The sequence below is a fragment of the Cetorhinus maximus genome, chromosome 1 (assembly GCF_964194155.1).
Source record: "Cetorhinus maximus chromosome 1, sCetMax3.hap1.1, whole genome shotgun sequence".
In the NCBI taxonomy this organism is placed as follows: domain Eukaryota; kingdom Metazoa; phylum Chordata; class Chondrichthyes; order Lamniformes; family Cetorhinidae; genus Cetorhinus; species Cetorhinus maximus.
In genome coordinates, this window is record NC_135879.1 from 41406192 (window position 1) to 41419554 (window position 13363).

General features: G+C 47.8%; 1 long non-coding RNA gene across 1 annotated transcript in view; it reads right to left on the minus strand.

Annotated features, from left to right (window-relative positions):
• Positions 1-379: 379 nt before the first annotated feature.
• LOC144683103 (uncharacterized) overlaps positions 380-13363 on the minus strand; it is a 113580-nt gene continuing 100596 nt past the window's right edge. The window contains exon 3 of the long non-coding RNA XR_013577188.1: positions 380-843. This is a non-coding gene — a long non-coding RNA (uncharacterized LOC144683103). The remainder of the gene's footprint in view (positions 844-13363) is intronic.

The following is a 13363-nucleotide window of genomic DNA, read 5'->3' on the forward strand; positions in this document are numbered from 1 at the left end:
CCATGTGCTGATCCCAGCTTTATAATGACCTCCAAGGTACCAGCATCTGAGCTGGTAGCTGTGAGTCTCAGATCAAGTGATGGGGTCCCTTCACCAGTGCTCTGCCCCTGTTGATTCTCTCCCTCCTGAGGCTGCTGTGACTCAGCAGCCTGCAGTTCCCAAGTGTCCGAAAGCAGAAAAATGGAAGGGGACAGTTGATGCGAATGAAGTGTATGATGTGTTTTTTTCATTCTTTCACAGGATGTGGGCATCACTGGCAAGGCCAGCATTTGCTGCCCATCCCTAATTGCTCTTGAACTGAAGCTCATGTCAGTATGTCTGGAGTCACATGTAGGCTAGACCAGGTAAGGGCATCAGATTTATTTCCCTAAAGGGCATGAGCGAATCGGATGGATCTTTACTACAATCAATGATAGTTTCATGGTCACAATTATTGACACTAACTTAATATTTCAGGTTTTACATTAATTGACTTTAAATGCCACCAGCTGCCATGGTGGGATTTGAACCCGTGCCCTCAGAGCATTACTGGATTGGTAGTGCACTGACGTTGCCACTATGCCACCATTTCCCCGAGAGGTGGCAAGATGTCGATGGTCACACCATCAGCAGCTTGCTCATCGTGCCAGATGGGAGGATGAGGGTGAGCTGGAAGTTGAGAAGGGGCATAAGGTGAGAAGATGCTGTCACCCTTAATGTCTTCAACGATGTCAGATGTCACAGGCTCTGTCACAGCTGGCCCCATGGTGTGAAACACCATCTCGTCCAGAGGGCACAGGAGACACAGGCATTCTCTCCCCTGCCAATTCCATTCTGTTCTCTTCTAATGTGTGTCACCACGTCCTGTAAGAGAGAGGGAAAAATGTCAGTGATTGTGTCACAGTGTGTGTGATAGGGTGATGTGCCTGCCATAGCTGAGTAGCTGGAAGTATGTGGAGGCAGCGAGAGATGGGTGTGAAGCTTGAAGCATTGGTAGGTGTGTGAGGGTGAGGCCATGTATCTGTACGTTAGGCATAAGCCTGGAGTGTCAGGGAGTGCTAAAGAGACCCAGCTAAGACGAGACTTAAAGCATTGCTTGAGGTGTTCAGTGTCGGATGCAGAACATTGCAAAGCAGCTCCATGCTTCGCCAGTGCCTCTCTAGAGATGGTGCTATGGGTTGTAGAGCCCACAGGAAGATTCTGCTCCCTGCCAACAGTAGGAAGGAGCCTGAAGCAGGAAACAAGAATCTCCGTTTGAAAGTTGCTGTGGAGGTCAGCAGCAGGTGTGGAGGCACGCAGCGAATACAATGGCGTTAGAAATTTAATGAGCTAATCAAGGTGATTTGAGGAACAGCTTTGCTTTTTTTATTCAGTAATGATTGGATTTCGAATGCACTGCCTGATAGGGTGGCAGAAACAGATTCATTCATAACTTCGAAATGGAATTGGATAAATATTTGAAAGTGAGAAAATTGGAGGGATATGGAGAACAGGACTAACTGGATTGTACATTGAAAAAGCCAGCAGACTCAATGGTCTCTTTCTGTGCTGTACTGTTCTATGTTTTCATCATTACTGATTATTCACTTTGCAATTCATGCTTTTTATAAAACTTTTTTCTGTCATTTGTTGCTTTTGTTTACATTTGGTTTTCCTTATGTTTTCTCTCCTTTTCTGTTCTTCTGCCTCACTTTTCCAATCCCTCTTTACCCTCCTTCTTACAGCATTCAGACAGGCACATACACAAATTATTTTCATGGGGACAGAAGTTGCCTTGATGCTCCGTGCATTGTAATTCACCATCACATGAAGATATGACTTAGAATCATAGAACAATAGATCATTATAGCTCAGAAGGAGGCCATTCAGCCCATCAAGCCAGTTAGTCCCATTCCACTGCTCCTTCCCCATATCCCTGCCATTTTTCTTTCAAGCAATCTACTTCAAGTAAAACTAGCAGAATGGGCAGACAAATAGCAGATGGAATTTAATGGACATAATGTTCACTATTGTAAATTAACTCCCAAGAATGTCTCCCTGCCTCTGGCTCCTTGTTCTGATGAGCAGTGTTCATTTCACTCAGACGTGAAACCTTTCTGCACAAGATAAAGGCAGGTGTCTCAGTCCAGGGCCCCTTCCCTGTGCAGTGTGTAACCTTCAAAACAAAGCGATGGTCCGGCTTCACAATCATTGGACACATTACTGATGCCTACACCTCGACGGTGCTTGTCATTGCTGCCAGGATATCGTCATTTTCTCTGTGTGCTCTCAGCACCTTTTTAAGATGGGCTGGACCACCATTTCTTCATCTGTGACCGGTGACCCTGTGCTCCTGAAAAGGTCGGGTGCTGAAGGTGGTCAAAGGATCAGGTGCATTTAAAATTTCACGGCTGCATCTTCATGATATGACCCTGCTCACAGAGCGCAAGCAAGCTGCCCCCAGCCAGACAGGAGTCAGACATTCACAGATGCAAGGTGCGGATGTCAGGACTGTCCTCACTACATCTCGTCATCATCCTCCATGAATCTTGCGTATATGAGGGCCTCCAGAGCGCGCCTGCCTCACCTGGCCAGCATGATAGCCTCATTGCCAGCATCCTGCCCTTCAAGGACCTCATCAGCATCATCCCCTTCGATGCAGCTCTTCCATCTCCCCCTCAGCCAGGTGCTCACCCCCCTGTTGCAGCACCAGATTGTGGAGCAGGCAGCAAGCGATGATGATGTGCGACATCCAGTGCTCCACCAGACCTGTCGAGACACTGGAGCCCCCTTTTCAAAATGCCTGCCATTTGCTTCACCAATGTCTGGGCTACGGCGTGAGCCTGGTTATACCGTCTCTCTGCTGCAGTCTGAGGCTGCCGCACGGCTGTCATCAGCCTCGTCCTCTGTGGGTAGCCCTTGCCCCCGAGGAGCCATCTCTGCAGCCTCTGTGGACCTCGGAAGATGTCGGGGATCTGAGACCTGCTAGGGATGCAGGAGTGGTGGACGGTCCCTGGGAATCGTGAGCAGACCTGTAGGATGCATTTGTGGTGTCGCACACCAGTCAAACATTCAGCGAGTGGAATCCCTTGTGGTTGATGTAGTTGCCTGCTTGTTGCCATGGAGATCTGAGTGCCACATGATGCAGTCGATGGCACCCTGCACCTATGGGAAGCCAGAGATCTGCGCAAATCCCAGCGCACTTGTTTCCTGGCTTTCCTGATCCCGGGCAATATGTACAAAGCTCTGTGCCTTCACAAAGATGGTGTCCGTGACCTCCTGGATATACCTGATGCACGGAGGCTTGCAAGATCCCTCACAGGTCACCTGCGGAGTCCTGAAAGGAGCCACTGGTGTAAAAATTGAGCGCAGCAGTCACTTTCATGGCCACTGACAGTGCATCTCTCCAAGTCTCCATGGCGCAAAATGCTGCAGCGGGTGTCATCTGTGACCCATCAGTTCCCTAAGCATGCACAGTCTTCGGCAACACTGGTTCACAGTTATCTGGAGGAACGACAAGCGCCGCCTGTAGACCCTAGGCCTAGCGAGGCGCCTATGAGCAACGGCTCACTTTGGATCTTTAGCTGTATGCGCAGCAGACCCTGCCGCACCTTTATCTTGAGGAAGGTGCTCCTCCCTTTGCCATGTCAGGTGCCTCCACCACTCTCCTCTTCTTCTTCTCTGGTCTTTGTAAGCCATGAGGCAAACCTTTAAATCACCAGGCTCCATGATCCTGATGTTCCCCTCCTGCAGGATCAAAAAGAGAGATGCATGGGTTAGTATTGGTGTCCTAAGAACCTCTCGTGGTTAAGTCTGAAGGCCCCTTCACACATGCAGGAGAGTGCTGGCCACCACTTGGATGGCCAGTGTGTAGAAAGCTTACTGGCTGTCCGAAACCCCACCCACCTTCACCCCACTGCACTTGGCTGATTGACAGCAGCTTGGGCCACTGGACTGTGCTCTCAGCTCAGGCATTCTCCTAACCCGCTCTGCAAGGCTGCGCTGTTAGCTTGAACTATAATGGATACTGGTCCAAACCTTAATAAAGACATTGCAAGGGGCTGTGAGTGCCTCCACCAGTGACTGTGCCATGGCCAGCTTTAGAAAGGGGGTTCTACAACTTGCCCAATGGTCCAATTGCTTTGCTACCCTTTAAAATGCACATTAATTTGCAGTCTGTGCCTGAGGGGTGAAAGATTCTGGAGCATTTGGTGGCAATTTCATGCTTTTGTATTGCTTGAGTGGGCGGAAAAGCTTCAGAGGCCCGACTCCAAGCATGTCAATGGAGCTGCAGCTGAGCGGTCTCAGCTGTGGGAGAATGCTCAGTGGCCACTTCTCTCATACCAACCCCCCAACCCCCACCCCACCGGCATGTGCTTGTGTGCTTCCTTCAGTCTGCGCTGCCTTGCACCCCAATCCCCTGGCACCCACACCTCCACCCCCACCTACCCAACACCTCGGCCTGACCGGCTCTGGACCCCTCGCCCCAGCTCCGCACTGAAAGCCAGCTGGGAAAGAGTGACTTGCCTGTGCCCCCTGCGAATGCAGGGTGCCCCTTCCTTGACGCCCTACGGGCGATGGTTGCGAGTGCTGTGCAAGGCTGTGTGCACTCACCTCCGAATGCACTTCGAGATTCAGGTGCCAGGTACATGCCTTTCAAAGGCAGTCATGAAGCACCACATTCTGAAGGCATGCCAACGTGGGTGGTAAATTTGATGTTGGGGCTTATCATTAGTTGCTAAAGTATTGAGATTAGTTTCCCAATGTGCAGCGGTGGCAGACAGGGCCTGCCATTGACAGGTGGAGCAGATGATCTCAAACTGTTTTCACAACAGCGTGAAACTGATTTTTGGCTTTCTCGCCGGATTACCGCCTCCCCCACCCCCCCCCCCCCCCCCACCCCCCACCCCCTGCCCCGCCCACTATGATTCCTGACGCCAACTGGTCGATTCGACCCTTAATATCAGGTACTTGTTTTCAGTCAGGGCAGGTATAGTTGAGGGAGTGGGTTATGTTGGGGGAGTAGGGGGCAGAGGGCATACTATCATTATGTTGTCGGGGGAGGCATGAGCTATTTTAGCTCCCAGGCCTCACGAACATTTGAAGGATAGGCTGTCTGCTGAATCGAGTAGCCCATCCATCTGACCTGCAGAGCAGGCCAACACTCTCTCCTTGATTTTGCTCAAGGTAGAGATGCACTTCTTAAAGTAAGATTGTGTCTCCTATTTCCATTTGACATTAAACATCTCTGAAAGGTTAGCCGACTGCAAAGGTGAGTCAAAGAACTGTTCCTTGTGCCTTTCCCCACTTTCCCCCAATTTCCTGATGCATCCCTGGAGTTTCAAGCAGAGCAAGAGAGAAGTAAACTGCTGTTCCCAGAATCTGCTGGAACATTCATCAGTGTCAAGTAAGGTCAGCGATGGGGCCTGTGCCAGCAGCTTCACGCCAGGACTTGGAATCAACTGGATTCAATGTATAAAGAGGTTTAATGAGAGCAGCGTGGTTGATTACATCTCCTTACATCACCTGTTTTCTCAACACCATCACACTGGGAAGCTCTTTTTCAGCCAGCACAGGCAGGATGGGGCAAAAAGAATCCTTCTATACCATTAGTTTTCTTTCTTATTATGGGCAGAATCTTGTGGAGGTGACGGGGGCCTCAGGCTCCAGCTGGAGAGCAGGTGAGAACCCCATATCACCTCATTTCGGGAAGGCAACTTGTTCTGTTCAGGCACTGACAGGCCAGTGGCCGGCCTTCTCCTGAGGCTCAAGTCCCGCCTGCCGAAAGCGGCCAGCCAACCAGAGGCTGACAGCTCACTTGGTGGCTGCTGCCAGTACAACAGCCACCCAAGGCCTCGGATTGTCACTGGAACCCAGGCCAGGGGTGAGTGATGGTAGGAGGTGGTTGTGGGGTAGGAGTTGCCAGGGAAGGGAATTGGCAACAAGGGCAGGGGGGTGGGTGGGGGGGGTGGTTCTCAGCAGCCTCCCCTCTTCCCAATGCCGGGTTCCTCAATCAGACACTGAGTGCCTTTGATGAGGGACCCCAACCGCCCCACCCCACAAACTTCCTGGGAGCCAGCAATCTACCCTGACAGGGTTTGTTTATCATGCTCCCCGCATGGCAAGCCTCCCCCTGCCCCTGCCTGGGTTAATACCAGTGGTGGCAGGGAAGGCGAGCCATCCACAGGCCTTCCTGCCATGGACTCAAGCGGGGTGGAGATGAGAGGTGACAGGGTCCCCACGCGCCACCCTCCTGGCTGATTAAATGCACTACCCCACCACCAAGCTCACCATCGGGGAGGGCACAAGATTTTGCCCTATGTTTCCATGGATGGAATTTAATGTCCTCCCCCATGGTGAGTTGGTGGAGAGGTTGTGCATTTAATTAGGCAGGAGGGTGGCGGGTAGCAACTCTACAAGGGAAGCTAGCTACTGCAGCACCATCCTGCACTATCCGACAGCTGGATCCAGTTAGTGACTCTTGAGCTGTAGACTCTGTGGCTTGGATTTACACAGAGTCGGGGAGACTACACAGACATGTAAAAATTGCAGACGGGGACCAGGATCCCCAAGTCCCATCCCCATTTGCAGCAGACCCCATTTTTGCCAATAAGGGCAAGGGTGTGAGGCATGAAGCACAGGGCTGTGAATTATGAATCGGCTAAGCCATTTGAACTCAGTACATGGGGCAAGCAAACCAGATTTTCACTCCAGGAATGACCTAAACCCACAGTATTTGCACCATGACGTTATGCTGGAGACATAAATGCTCATGAAGGCTGGACAAGTTATGTTGGAGTCGTCAAGCTGTCAAGTTATTTAAATATACATTAAATTTATAAACTGCATACCAGTGGCTGTGAGAGTAAATAAATCTGTTTTACTAGATGTTAGTTGACATAACCTTAAGTGCTGGACTTCCTGCTGGTAACCCAGGCACCCAAAGATCCTGTGAGCTGTAGCTGACAGCCCCATTTTATGTAGCCTTAGAAGCTCTGAATCAATCCCATTCCGTTTTGCTGGCAGGTCCGAGATTGGGAAGAGCATCCACAAATTTAAATGCAAATGCAGTGGTGTAGGGGGAGGCATTATTGACGTCTTTGGAATCTGGCCTTTTAATTAGGACCTCAGTTGCCTGTGGCAGGTAGTGGAATGCAGCCAGAAACTGGTGAGCAGAAAATGATACTAAATTAGTGGAATTAGAAAAGGCAACTCAGAAACAAAAGAACATGTTGAACAAGGTGAGCAAGTGAACAGGGGAGGCCAAGAAAGGCCAAAGAATCCGGCAAGGCTGAGGACATGGTTGTCCTGTTGACCTTTGAGGCATTGAGGGAGCACTCCTGCTTCTCCTGACCCGCAAGAAATGATGAAAGAAGCAATTTACCTCATCTCTCCATGGCAGGACCTCTTGCACATCAGCAGGCACATACACCCCCCATAATTCACCCTTTTGCTTCCCCCCACCTGCCCCTCTCTGCAGCCCAATCCTCCAGAGATCACATTTCATACCCATTTCGTCAGGCTATACTGTAAATACTGAAGACAGTTCTGGTTGCTTAGCTACAAGAGAGACATTCAAGCACAGAAGGCAGCGCACTAGGTTATTACCCAGTGTCAGGTGTCTATGTTATGAAGCTAACTGAAGAAAATTCAGCTTTTCAAGCAAAAAGGAGATATCCATACGTTTAATATAAATTGTTTAGTGTATAAAGAAACCTAGCCTGGAATAAGTTACTGCTAAGAGTAACTAAGGGACACTGATTTATGCTAAGGAAGGGCAGTTTTAAGACAGATATTAGGAAATTCTTCACACAAAGGTTGATCAACATATGGGGCTGGATTTTATGCAGCTGGCGGGTTTGAAGGTGGGAGCCTTGTTAAATCCAACGGGTGGTCTGCCCCCACCACAATTACACCAGTGGCGGGGGTGGCATTGGGCAGCCCACCCACTCATGGGCCAATTGAGGCCTGTAAGTGGGCAATTATTTCCCACTTAAGGTCCTGAGCCCATCACCACTGGGATGTAACCGGCAGTGTGAGAGGCCCACGTTAAGTCGGGGGAGGCGGGGAATCCAGTGCCTCATATAATTCAGCCCGTGGAATAAAGAATCATAAAGTCATTACAGCACAGAAGGAGGCCATTCGCCCATTGAGTCTATGCTGGCTCCCCACAGAGCAATCCAATCAATCCTACTTCCCTGCTTGTTGGCCATAGCCCTGTACGTTTATTCCCTTCAACTATTTACAGTCGTGGAACCATGCCTGGGATTGCTTAAGAAACAATTTGCAGAATGTTACACCATTTCTAGAAGGCTTTCAGCAATCTCCTAACAATGTGACAGTGAAGGATGAGGACCACAACAATTCCGGCAGCACGTTCTTAAGCCTGTGGTTGGTCTCTAGCCCACAAACGTCTGACTCAGCACTATCAAATAAACCAAACAGACAGACGTACATGGGCATTTCCTCATCTATTTATTTGCAGCATTTCCTGTCTTGTGAGTATTGCCAGCAATGATGCATTTTTGGAAGTGACGAAGTAAGACAAAAGGTAATATTGTTAAATATATATATATAATAAGTATCAGGAATCTTTTTCATCATTCTATGATGTTTTGAAACCTCATGTTTTAAAACCCCACTCTGCCTTTCCCCTAGTGCTTATTTTCTGACTTTGAGGTGTAATGCGATGAAAAAATGTAAATGTGTGCCCATGCCAAGAAAACTGGTATGTGCTCAGGCCAGCATAATTTGGCAGAGGAGTCCTAACAGGGGCATTCTTCATCATGGAAAACACTTCATGCTGGTTTTGACAAAGATGCCTAAGAAGAGGGGCCCGCAAATTTAGCCTTAGGATGTACAGCTCACAGCAGGCCACCCCTGTATGAAATTTGTCATTGATGCACCTATTTTACACTTTGACAAATAGAGCATTGCGTGTCAATTTCTACCCCCAAACTCTTAAAACCACAATAGAAACAAAACAGCAGATTTAACCATAGCAAGAAGCGCTAGGTGGGTGAGGGAAAAAAAATCATGGAAGTTATCATGTGACCAATTTACATTACAATTCTTAATTGCAATGATTTTTACGAGGCGGATGCAATCTCTAGGCCTGGCCTCCATAAATTTTTAGAATACCAAATGTGGTAGCTCGTGAATCAACATTCAGGTGACCATGCCCGTTAAGGCATGCTATAGAATGAACGTTGAGCTCACCACAACAGATTGATTCTTATATTCTGAGACAGATATCACTAAAAGGAATACACAGAGAGTAGCAATAGATAGGAACTTCATGGATGCAAACCCTGAACTGTATTTTATGAAGCCCTAGGGTTGCCAACCTGCCTGGATTGGCCTAGAGTCCCCAGGAATTGAAGATCAATCTCCAGGACACTGCTGTGTACAACCTGGAGCATTAAAAGTGCTGAAAATGGTGAAAAAAATAGGCTGTTTGGCTGACAGTCAAGTATCATCCAATTGCATATTGAGTCATTTTGCTTTCCAGTTGACGGAGGAAGGCAGTGCATCACAAGGATGGATATGCTGACCAACGAATAGCTGCACCATGGGGGAAAGTCATGTGATGATACTTCCAGGAATACATTTGATCACAGTTGGCAGCCTGATGTAGCCTACATAGGTTTCAGATTTCTGAGTGCATGCACTGAGCCATGTATCATAGAATCATAGAGAGATAGAAAAGGACAATCAGGCCAACATGTGCTAATCCTCCATATTGCCCTGTAAATATTTCCATTTAACACCATAATACCATAAGACATAGGAGCAGAAATTAGGCCATTCAGCCCATCAAGTCTGCTACGCCATTCAATCATGGCTATTAAGATTCTCAACCCCATTCTCCCGCCTTCTCTCCGTAACCTTTGATCCCCTTACCAATCAAGAACCTATCTATCTCAGTCTTAAATACACTCAATGACCTGGCCTCCACAGCCTTCTGTGGCAATGAATACCATAGATTCACCACTCTCTGGCTGAAGAAGTTTCTCCTCATCTCTGTTCTAAAAGGTCTTCCCTTTACTCTCAGGATGTGGCCCTTGGGCCCTAGTCTCTCCTACTAATGGAAACATCTTCCCCACGTCCACTCTATCCAGGCCTTTCAATATTCTGTAAGTTTCAATCAGATCCCCCCTCATCCTTCTAAACTCCATCGAGTATAGACCCAGAGTCCTCAAACGTTCCTCATATGTTAAGCCTTTCATTCCTGGGATCGTTCTCGTGAACCTCCTCTGGACCCTCTCCAGGGCCAGAACATCCTTCCTGAGATACGGGGCCCAAAATTGTTCACAATATTCTAAATGCGGTCTGACCAGAGCCTTATAAAGCCTCAGCAGCACATCCCTGCTTTTATATTCTAGTCCTCTCGAAATAAATGCCAACATTGCATTTGCCTTCCTAACTACCGACTCAGCCTGCAAGTTAACCTTAAGAGAATCCTGGACTAGGATTCCTAAGTCTCTTTGCACTCCAGATTTCTGAATTCTCTCCCCATTTAGAAAATAGTCCATGCCTCTATTCTTCCTACCAAAGTGCATGACCTCACACTTCCCCATGTTGTATTCCATCTGCCACTTCTTTGCTCATTCTCCTAACATGTCCAAATCCTTCTCCAGCCTCCCCGCCTCCTCAATACTACCTGTCCCTCCACCTATCTTTGTATCATCTGCAAACTTAGCCAGGATGCCCTCAGTTCCTTCATCTAGATCATTAATGTATAAAGTAAAAAGTTGTGGTTCCAACACTGACCCCTGCGGAACTCCACTAGTCACCTGCGGTCATCTTGAGTAGGACACCTTTATCCCCACTCTCTGCCTCCTGCCAGACAGCCAATCTTCTATCCATGCTAGTACCATGCCTCTAACATCTTTCTGTGCGGCACCTTGTCAAAGGCCTTCTGGAAGTCCAAGTAGATAACATTCATTGGCTCTCCTTTGTCTAACCTACTCGTTACCTCCTCAAAGAATTCTAACAGTTTTGTTAGGCATGACCTCCCCTTGATGAAACCATGCTGACTTTGCCCTATTTTACCATGCACTTCCAAGTATTCTTAAATCTCATTCTTAATAATGGAATCTAAAATCTTACCAACGACCGAGGTCAGGCTAATCGGCCTGTAATTTCCCGTCTTTTGCCTCACTCCCTTCTTAAACAGGGGGGGTTACATTAGCAATTTTCCAGTCCTCTGGGACCCTCCCTGACTCCAGTGATTCCTGAAAGATCACCACTAACACCTCCACTATCTCTTCAGCTATCTCTTTCAGAACTCTGGGGTGTTATCCATCTGGTCCAGGTAATTTATCCACCTTCAGACCTTCCAGTTTTCCTAGCACCTTCTCCTTGGTAATGGCCACCATACTCACCTCTGCCCCCCGACTATCTTGAACTTTGGGGATGTTACTCGTGTCTTCCACCGTGAAGACTGACGCAAAGTACCTATTCAGTTCCTCCGCCATTTCTTTGTTCCCCACCACTACTTCTCCAGCATAATTTTCCAGCAGCCCAATGTACACTTTTGTCTCTCTCTTACCCTTTATATATCTAAAAAAAACTCTTGCAATCTTCTTTTATATTACTGGCTAGTTTAACCTCATATTTAATCTTCTCCCTCCTTATTTCTTTTTTAGTTGTCCTCTGTTGGTCTTTGTAGGCTTCCCAATCCCCTGGTTTCCCACAGCTCTTCGTCCCATTGTGTGCTTTCTCTTTAGCTTTTATGCTGTCCCTGACTTCCCTTGTCAGCCATGGTTGCCTTGTCCTCCCTTTAGTATGCTTCTTCTTCCTAGGGATGAATTTTTGCTGTGTCTCCCAAATTACTCCCAGAAACTCCTGCCATTGCTGTTCCACTGTCTTTCCTGTGAGGCTCATGTCCCAGTCAATTCTGGCCAGCTCCTCCCTCATGCCTCTGTAGTTGCCTTTATTCAACTTTAATACTGTTACATCTGATTCCAGCTTTTTCCTCTCAAATTGCAGGGTAAATTCTATCATATTATGGTCACTTCCTCCTAAGGGTTCCTTCACCTTAAGCTCCCTTATCAAATCTGCCTCATTACACATCACTAAATCTAGAATTGCCTGTTCCCTAGTGGGCTCCACCACAAGCTGCTCCAAAAAGCCATCTCGTAGACATTCCACAAATTCCTTTTCTTGGGATCCACTACCAACCTGATTTTCCCAGTCTACCTGCATATTGAAATCCCCCATGATCACTGTAACCTTGCCTTTCTTACACGCCTTTTCTATCTCCTGGTGTATCTTGTGCCCCACATCCTGACTACTGTTCGGAGGCCTGTCCATAACTCCTATTCTGGTTTTTTTACCTTTGCGGTTCCTCAACTCTACCCACACAGATTCTACATCGTCTGACCCTACGTCGTTTCTTGCTATCGATTTAATTTCATTTCTTACTAACAAACAACCCCACCCCCTCTGCTAGCCTGCCTATCTTTTCGATAGGATGTATATCCTTGGATATTTATCTCCCAGTCCTGATCCCCTTGCAGCCATGTCTCCGTGATGCCCCCACATCATACCTGCCAATTTCAATCTGCGCCACAAGCTCATTTACCTTATTTCGTATACTGCGTGTGTTCAGATACAACACCTTCAGTCCTGTATTTCCTGTCCCCTTTCTCATTGTCATCCCTTTATCTGATGTGCTTGAAGTTAGACTCCTAGCCCTTTCTAAACACTCTGTCCTACTTTGTGTTCTGGGGACTTTAATAGTCTCTCCTGGGCTCTCCTTTCTTTTCAGTTTTTTCATAATTTTCCATGGAGTTGAATCCACCCCCCCACACGCTAACCTGCTGCTTTGTTTCCCATTAGTTATACTTCTTGGAATTTTACCCTTCCCTCCCCTCCCACTTTCTAGTTTAAAGTCCTGTTGACCACCCTATTTACCCTTTTCACTGGAACATTGGTCCCAGATCGGTTCAGGTGGAGACCGTCCCAACGGTACAGATCCCTCCTGTTCCAATACTGATGCCAGTGCCCCACGAAATGGAACCCCTCTTTCCCGCACCACTCCTTTAGCCATGTGTTTACTTCCCTTATTCTCGAGTCCCTATGCCAATTTGCACGTGGCTCGGGTAGTAATCTGGAGATTATAACCCTTGAGGACCTGTTCTTTAATTTAGTTCCTAGTTCCTGATAATCCCCAAACAGGCCCTCTTTCCTAGTATTACCTATGTTATTTGTCCCGACGTGGACCACAACAACTGGTTCCTCCCCGTCCCTCTCCAATATCCTTTCAAGCCGGTCAGAGATGTCCCTCACCCTAGCACCGGGCAGGCAACATACCATGCGGGACTCTCGATCCTGCTTACAAAGGATGCTATCAATACCCCCAATTATAGAATCCCCTACAACTACCACTTGTCTTTTT